The 8,765-nt window shown below is 46.6% G+C and overlaps 1 long non-coding RNA gene across 1 annotated transcript; it reads right to left on the reverse strand.

The window, feature by feature from the left end:
* Nucleotides 1-3,364: 3,364 nt before the first annotated feature.
* LOC140392347 (uncharacterized) lies at nucleotides 3,365-8,481 on the reverse strand. Its single transcript, XR_011935301.1, has 2 exons — nucleotides 7,969-8,481; nucleotides 3,365-3,643 (listed from the first exon to the last, which is right to left on the reverse strand). It is a non-coding gene; the product is annotated as an uncharacterized lncRNA (long non-coding RNA).
* Between the last annotated feature and the right edge of the window lie 284 nt (nucleotides 8,482-8,765).

Consider the following 8,765-nt stretch of genomic DNA (forward strand, 5'->3'; position numbering starts at 1 on the left):
ATATCCAAAAAGTAATCAACAGGTTCCACTGTATTGGCAGAACCAGGCCAAATTGTATGCTCGTGGTGCGGCCGCACGGTGGTCCCAATTCTTTGCAAAATGAAGCGCAATAACATCAGGAGGACGTCCCAATGCCATCGCACCACCTCTCAATATTTCAGTTAGTGGGCATGTGTGGAGGTCAGAAGTAAAGGGCCAATTTAAAGGGCAACTGACTGTGATTTTAAGTAGCCAGTGTGCTTTTATGTTCAGCGCAGGGGCCACTTGGTTAGACGCCTTCATGTTTTTAATTAATTCTACATCCAGATGGGACTTAAAGCCCACAGGCAAAAGTGAGTAATTAGGAGTTTTGCTGTGAGTGATTTGGAGTTGGTTAATAGACGGTTTCTGGGGCAGCAAGGTGGCGCAGTGGGTTAGCCCTGCAGCCTCATGGCGCCGAGGTCCCAGGTTTGATCCCGGCCCTGGGTCACTGTCCTTGTGGAGTTTGCACATTCTCCCCGTGTTTGCGTGGGTTTCGCCCACACATTCTAAAGATGTGCAGTTAGGTGGATTGGCCACGCTAAATTGCCCCTTAATTGGAAAAAATGAATTGGATACACTAAATTTATCCAAATTTTTTTTTTTAAAAGATAGTTTCTGGAATTTCTGTGTTGTTCTGGAGAACCCTCTTTTGTAGGAGTTGCAGAGGCCTTCTGCTAATAATCCACTTCAATGCAGAAACCTCAGCACCAAATTGGGGATTGTGTACTCTGCTGGAGGGATCTCCTACAAAGGAAGAGAGAGATAGAAGGAGAGGCCAGTTGCCTGCAGGTGGCATCCATAGAGGGGCCCGTAAATGGAGAGGCACAGCCGAAGGGGTGCAGAGTCGGCAGGAAATGCAAGGCAGAAGGGTCTGGAGAATACACCATTATCCAGAAGGCAGAGTCTACAGGCAGCATTCCTGCTACCTGGACATGTCTGTGGTTCAGTGCAAAGAAGGCTCTGCCCCTCTAGGGAGACTGTCAACTTCAGAAGCGAGATAAATGACCCAGAGATCACCTCCAATTGAGTAGATGGCCGCCCTATAGTGGCTCTTAAGGTCAAAGTGGTCTTGGACTAATACGCATCTGGTTCTTTCCAAGAGTCAGTGGGAGATCTATGTGGTGTCACCCAATTGACTATCCACAGCTGCATCAAGCTGGTCAATAATGGTTTGTTCTGAAAGGTGAGTATTTTCATTCACTTCCAGACCAACGGAGTCAGCCAGGCTGAGCGAATGAAAGAATTTGCTTCAATTGCATGGCTCCCCACATCCAAGAAACTACTGACTGAACACATATGCCCATCAAGGCACCAGCGGGTGTGCCGGGTGCCTTTGTCAATAGAAAGGACTTCCATGCCCATAACGTCCATGCCGGAAATTCAGGTCATGAACTACAGGAAATGTCACATAGTTAGCATGAAAGCAGAGCAATATTGCGATTGCAGCCCTATCTAATTTAAAAAATAATTAATTTACAGGATGTGGGCATCGCTGGTTAGGCCAGTATTTATTGTGCATCCCTAGTTGCTCTTCAGAAGCAATTGAAAGATGCTGAGATCTAACAGGTTCAAACAACAACTGGGGTTTAATAAATAGCGTGGCCAAGGGTAATGAGGGTCTTGTAAAGATAGACACAGGTGATATTTTAATTGAAAATTAGTAAAATGGCAGATTTGCTACATAATTGTGATGGTCTTCAAGTGTTAAAGTACCAGAGAAACAAGGAAAATGAAATATTACTAAATTTAATATATTAATAAATAATAAAGGAGAAAATAATGAGGCTCACTTTCCCCACGGATTGGAAAATTCCCAATGTCACTCCATTACTTAACAAGGTACGGGAGAGAACCATGTACAGACTTATGATTATTGCAAGATTTGATAGAGGTGTTCAAAATAATGGTGGGTCTGGACAGAGTGGATAGGGAGAAACTATTTCCATTGGTTGAAGTGCCAAGAACCAGAGGGCACTGATTTCGGGTGAATGCAAAGGAACCAAATGTGACATGGGGAAAATATTTTTTTCAGCAGCAAGTGGTTAGGATCAAGAATGCCTGACAATGTGTTGGAGGCAGATTTACTTGTGCCTCTCAAAAAGGAATTGAATAATTATCTTGAGAAAAGATTTGGAGATCAACAGGGAAAGGGCAAGTGAGTGGAACCACCCGAGTTTCTCTTGCAGAGAGCTGGCATGGGGATACTTCATTTTGTGAGGCGTGCTTGAATCTGCCTCCACCACACTGTCAGGTAAGCTTTTCCTCATCTTGCACTTGATTCTTTTACCATTCATCTGAAATTGCTGTTCTTTGGCTTCTGACCCTTCTGCCAATGGAAAGTTTCTCCTTATTTAATCAGTCTAACCCCTCATGATCTTGAACACATCTACTGAATCTCCTTATAGCCTTTATAGATCTTTATTTGTTCCTCTCCCACCTTCTGAAATAATAAGACCGGATGGAGGCAACACAATTGATACAGGGCCCTGAGGGGGTGACAAAGTTCAGAAGCCTCTAGTGCAGGGATGCTTCAATATTATGTCACCTGCATTTGGATGCTGCATGTTCCAGCCCTTCATATTACTAATCCTTTGTTATTCAATGACAAAGTCCTCATTCACATCAGCAGTCACACAGAATCAGGCTTCCACATTCCTGGGGAAACTCCAATAGGTTATATCTTGAGAGAAGGTATAGAGAGAGCCAAGAGGTTGCAGGCTCGTGGATACTCCCTTCCCACTCCACCTCATTGCTATGCTACACCCCTCACTCTGTACTGCACCCTTACTGTAAGCACAAAGCATCAAACTAGCATCACAAGCTTGTCAAATGTGTCATCCCTGCACATCGGCTCCCCCTCCCCCACCAATAACATATAAATAGATTGAAACATGGCTCCCTCAGGATGCCATTAACCTGGTTCCAACCCTCTTTTGATTCATTTACAATCCACAGGAATCTCGACTGACATGTGTTCTTTGAAGAAACAAGTTGGTTTGGTAGGTACACACATCATGGCCTGTCACTTACTCAGTGGGACACTGGTGTTTTCCTTTTGCTAAGTAAGTGGTGTCATATCATGGCAAGGTACTGATATTATAAATATTCCCACTTCCCATTTTTCTTTGTTTAAAAATGTTTATCGGTGTTGGGCCATCTAAGGGATTTTCACAGTAACTCCATTGCAGTGTTAATGTAAGCCTACTTGTGACAATAATAAAGATTATTATTATTAAATGTTACTCTCACTTCTAGAATTTCTATGTCTCCGGGGGAAGGGCCTTGGTGCAATGAGTTAAAATGCTAGTACTGAGTTAATTTTGTTTTCAAGGGATTACATTCATAAGGTAGCATAGTTTATTCAGTTAGGGTGCCCAAACTAGCATATTTCAGACAATGAGAGTTGGTTTGGATAATACCATGAGCATTCAAACCTGTTCTGATTGAGGTCAGATGATTCATTTAAGTTCAGCAGTGGTAATTTCCAGTGTCGTCTAGTGCTTCCTGTAATCGGAATTGACAAAAGCGTTTACATTCCATGTCAGTCGGGGCTAACATAGGCTTAGCAGGAAGATTTAGGTCTCAGCTTGAAGCGAAGATACAGCAGGTTCATCTGTCCAACCTAGAAGTTGAATTAAAAGGAACTAAAATAAAAAGTGAATCTGAAACTATCATGATCTTCCATAAGACATAGGAGCAGAATTAGGCCATTTGGCCCATCGAGTCTGCTCTGTCATTCAATCATGGCTGATATATTTCTCATCCCCATTTTCTTGCCTTCTCCCCTGATAACTCCTGATCCCCTTATTAATCAAGAACCTATCTATCTCTGTCTTAAAGATACTCAGTGACTTGGCCTCCACAGCCTTCTGGGGCAATGAGTTCCACAGATTCACCATCCTCTGGTTGAAGAAATTCCTCCTCATCTCTGATTCAAAGGATCGTCCCTTCAGTCTGAGGCTGTGCCTTTGGGTTCTAGTCTCTCCTACTAGTGGAAACATCCTCTCCACGTACATTCTATCTAGGCTTCTCAGTTGTATAGCTACAGGAAGCACTGCAGGAGAAGCTGAAACGTAACTTGGATTGGTCCTTTCATTTAATTAATGTCTTCTGCAAAGTAAACCAGACTTCTGATTCATCATCAACCTAATCTCCCTACTGTAGGGGTGGTACGGTAGCACAGTGGTTAGCACTGTTGCTTCACAGCACCAGTTTGATTCCCGGCTTGGGTCACTGTCTGTGCGGACTCTGCACGTTCTCCCCGTGTCTGCGTGGGTTTCCTCCAGGTGCTCCGGTTTCCTCCCACAGGTCCCGAAAGACATGCTTGTCAGGTGAATTGGACATTCTGAATTCTCCCTCAGCATACCCGAACAGGCAAATAGGGGATTTTCACAGTAACTTTATTGCACTGTTAATGTAAGCCTACTTGTGACACTAATAAAGATTTTTATTATTAGTCATCAGTTCAGCGCATCGTAGGGCTGGAGGCACATGGAAGTTTACAGTGTTAAATCATTTTTTTAAAATAATTCATGGGAAGTAGACATTGCTGGCTGGGCCAGCATTTCGTGCCCATCCCTAACTGCCCTTGAACGGAGTGGCTTGCTGGGCCATTTCAGAGGGCATTTAAGCGTCAACCACATTGCTGAATGAAGACCACACATGTAAGGTAAATTTCCTTCCCTAAAGGACATTTGTGAACCAGATGGTTTTTAACGGCAATGGTTTCATGGTGCCACTAGAACTTATAAAATTCCAATTCTTTTATGGAATTCAAATTTCACCATCTACCATGGTGAGATAAGAATCCTGGTCGGGTATCCTTGATCTCTGGATTACTAGTCCAGTGACAATACCACTATGCCACCGTCTCCCCAAGGAGATACATTGTCTACAAGTAGATACTGGACAGTGTGAGACAACTGCAGAACATAAAGGACATGAGATTCACTTACCTAGGATTGATGCCACTAAACCAAGGAAGCAGCTACAGCTTGTAACAAGTCACCTATACCAGGAATTTCCTCAGGGTTTCTCCTACTGCTCCAATGCAGCAACACCTAGGGTGGAAATTAAGGCCCTCCACCGAGGCATTTTTTGTGGTTGAGGGGCATTTAATTGAGTCTTAGGGTGGCTGGTGGAGACCCTGCTGCCTTCCCGCCTCTGCCCTGATTAAGAGCGGAATCTTGTGGAGGTGATGAAGGCCCTGTGTGCCAGCTGGATGACCTGCAAGGCCCCTATTTTCAGGATGACCACTGCATCTTGCAGAACTCAAGCACTTAAAAGGCCATCAGCCTTTCCTCAGGGCCAAGGACGATGTGTAACGGGGGTGGGGGGGGGGGGGGGCAAAGCTGCCAGCTGATCAGAGGTGGGGGGGGGGGTGCAGAGCTGCCTGCTGATCATAGGCTTGTAGCTTTTCTGTATTCAGCAAGCAGCAGAGCCATTGGGGTGTTGATGGATGTTGTCATTTTAACATCCACCCAAGGCCTCAGATTGAGGAGAGACCCAGGCACAGATGATGATGGGAAGGGGATCACGGGAAGGAGCTCATATGTGAGGGATGTGAGGGGGATGGATGGGGGTCAGCAGCAAGAGTGGGAGGGGGGGTAGTTCTCAGAAGGCATCCCTTTCCTAATGCTGGGTCCCACAATCAGGTACTGTGTGACTTCGAATGAGGGCCCCTCACCTGGGATCCCACATGCAACCCCAACAGAGGTTGATGTGCTCCCTGCATGATGAGCTTTTAATATTAATTGCCCAGTTAAGAACCTCAACTGGCAGGAGCGAAGGATGGTCTTCCCCACCCGCCACCCTCCTGCTACTAAATGTTGCACCCACCACCAATTTGCCAGAGGGGAAGACACAAGATTCTGCCCATAAGGCTCATCGATGGCCTTCCCACACCGCTGCTAATTGAGACCTTTAAATGGACATTTAATACAATATATGGCTTTATTCCACTACTGATGGTATTCACCCAGAGGTGGGGAGGGGACCCGCCTGAAAAGGAAACCCTGGAGTTACTTGTGGGCTTCCTGGGAGGATCCGTGTTCAAGCATGCTCCGTGCCTGATTGAGGGATCCGGCATCAGAAGAGGGGAGAACGCTGCGAGCCAGCACCTACCCTTGCTTGCTGACCCTGCTCCACCACAACCCTTACCTTGCAACACCCATCCAGCCATCACTCACCTTTGGCCTGGGTCCCTGGCAATCCTGGACTCCAGGTGAGCGTGTTGTTGGGAGCAGTCACCATTCCCCTGGCCAGTAGCGCTTGGAGGATGGGATTTCAGTCTTCAGGATTCTTGAACCCAGGGAAGGCTCGCCACTGCCCAGTTAAGTGCCTGATTGGTATTTAATTTGGCAGGCTTCCCAAAAGTAGGCAACACAGGCTCCACCAGCTCGACCCTCCCACCCCCATCACCTCCATTAAATATCACCCCTAGTTTCCTTTAACTGTATCACAACATCCTAACCTAGTGTCCATTATCTAGTGTAACAGCATCTAGTCTTTATTATTGCAGGGCAACTTTCATCTCTGAAGAAGATTTTACAAAAAATGGCACCTTGCACTGTACAAAAGCACAAGCAGACAAAAAAGGATAGACAAAACGGTTTATTCGGATCGATGTCTAGAATTTTGGATAAAGAGTTGAGTCTTAAAGGAGGACTATGAGGATACACAGGGAATTCCACAGCACCTTGGTCACTATCTGCATTGTGGCATTGCAGCATTAGTGACATTTTCAAAGTTGGGGTAGCGACCCGCGGGTGGGTCACAGGTGGGTGTCGGGTGGGTCGTGGAGCCATCCATCGCAGCGATCCCGATTGTGGGAATTAATGCACAACGGCCACAGCAGCCAGCTTTTAAAAATGCTGGCCACGACTGCCTTTCAGAATGCTGCGCGCTGCGCATGCGTGCCCGCTCATTAGTGTGCATGCGCAGAGCCCAGCAAGAAACACCACCTCCTCCTGACGTAAGCGCGTTGACCAAGGAAAAGATTTTTTTTAATTCAATGAAGTCTTCCTGCCTGAAGCGACGGCAGAGAACAGGTCATGTGCCCCAAACACATGCTCTGGCGCAATTGTGATTCCTCCATTTTGTCAGCAGCAAACAACAGGACTGTAAAATTTTAAATGGATTGTTTTGTAATAAGGAAAAGACCAGAGGCACAAACAGGCACGGATCTCACAACTAAATCTGTTGGTAACAGTGGCTCAGGAGAATCCACAGCAGCACAAAACAGTAGTGGTGTGAGCTGTTCAGGAGAGTCCACAGCAGGACAAAGCAGTGGTGGTGTGAGCTCCAGGACCTCTGATGAATAACCCACCTATGACCCACCCGCGGGTCGCTACCCCAACTTTGAAAATAACTGGTGTAGACAGTGAAAATTTAACATTGAATGACAAAGCAAGTGAGATCATGAGGACTAAGCAGGCTCACCTGTCGCATTAAAGGTCACAAAAATGTTGGGTCGCGAGTCGGCCAGCATGGGGCCCAAAGGTTGGCCGGTTGGTAAAAATGGGTCCCCAGGAAACAGTTTGAAAAACACTGCTTTAGTGGTACCATGGCATTGTAGCACCCCCTCAAGTCCATTAACGATGCCCAAACATTGTTGTGCCTCATATCTAATCGCTATTCCTGACATGGTAGAGTTCATTATTTGCAGTGATATTTTAGTGCCCCCTGGAGTCCATCATCTTATTCCCCTATTACCTATTATTTCGCTATGACATAAAGTATTTTCTGGTCTAATGTCTATTATTTATACCATGACAGTGTGGTATCCCCGAGCATCCCTTATTTATACCTGATATTGTAGCATCCCCTAGTGTCCCGTTATCTTAGACAAAGGGTGCCAAACTCGCCTTCTATGGTGGTTCTGAGTCACAGGTGGCAAAAGTTATTAAAATAGAAATAAATCAGCATAAAATATTGGTACCGACTTACGTTTGGATGTTATGTACTGCTTCTGCTGCTCCAATGCGTGGCACCTTTAACTTAAACCATTGCGTTAACATTTGGAGAAAACCAACAAGCTGAGGCCTGGTTTTGATAAAAACACGAGGATCACTTGGAGCTAAGCCTGGAAGTGAATTCCCCTGTAAAGGTCCGACACGACAAAAGTGACTACTCGTCCTAAATACTTTAATTGGTTGTGAAGCGTTTTGGGGCGTCCTACGGAGGCGAAAGGCGGCAAATTAATGCAATCCTTTGTTTTTCTTTTTGGATTGGAAGAGTGCACGTGGTTTGCCGATTTGGTTCCCATCCCATCTTCACTCGTCGGAGTTCGTTTTTTCTTTTCTCGGTTTTAATTTTCAGCGTCTCCCACCAGTTTAAGGCGGGGCGAAGCCGGTCCTTTCTCAGTGAACCGCCCTCTGCTTCCTCCACCTTTTATGATCTCCCAGGCCCGCTTGACGATAACCGGCACCCAGAGGCTGCCCCGGGGCTGTGGAGCGAGGGAAGGCGGTTGAAGGAAGGCGGCACGAGCGCAGCTCAAATTGCAGCGCGAGGGGCCGGAGAGCGGGAAAAAGGCGAGGCTGTGATTGGGGGAGCAGAGAGCGCGCGAGCTCGAACTCCGGCGCGTGGGGGGGGGGGGGGGGGGCCGGGGTCGGTATCGGTATCGGTTGCAGCGTCCCGGGCGGATCAGGTTTGTCGGTTTTAGGCGCCCCGAACTCCCCATTGCCTCGTCCACCTCTGAGGTTTTACCAATCGTTTACCGACCGTCTGACAGCCCGACGCTGTCC

This window comes from Scyliorhinus torazame, chromosome 16, assembly GCF_047496885.1.
Source record: "Scyliorhinus torazame isolate Kashiwa2021f chromosome 16, sScyTor2.1, whole genome shotgun sequence".
Classification (NCBI taxonomy): Eukaryota; Metazoa; Chordata; class Chondrichthyes; order Carcharhiniformes; family Scyliorhinidae; genus Scyliorhinus; species Scyliorhinus torazame.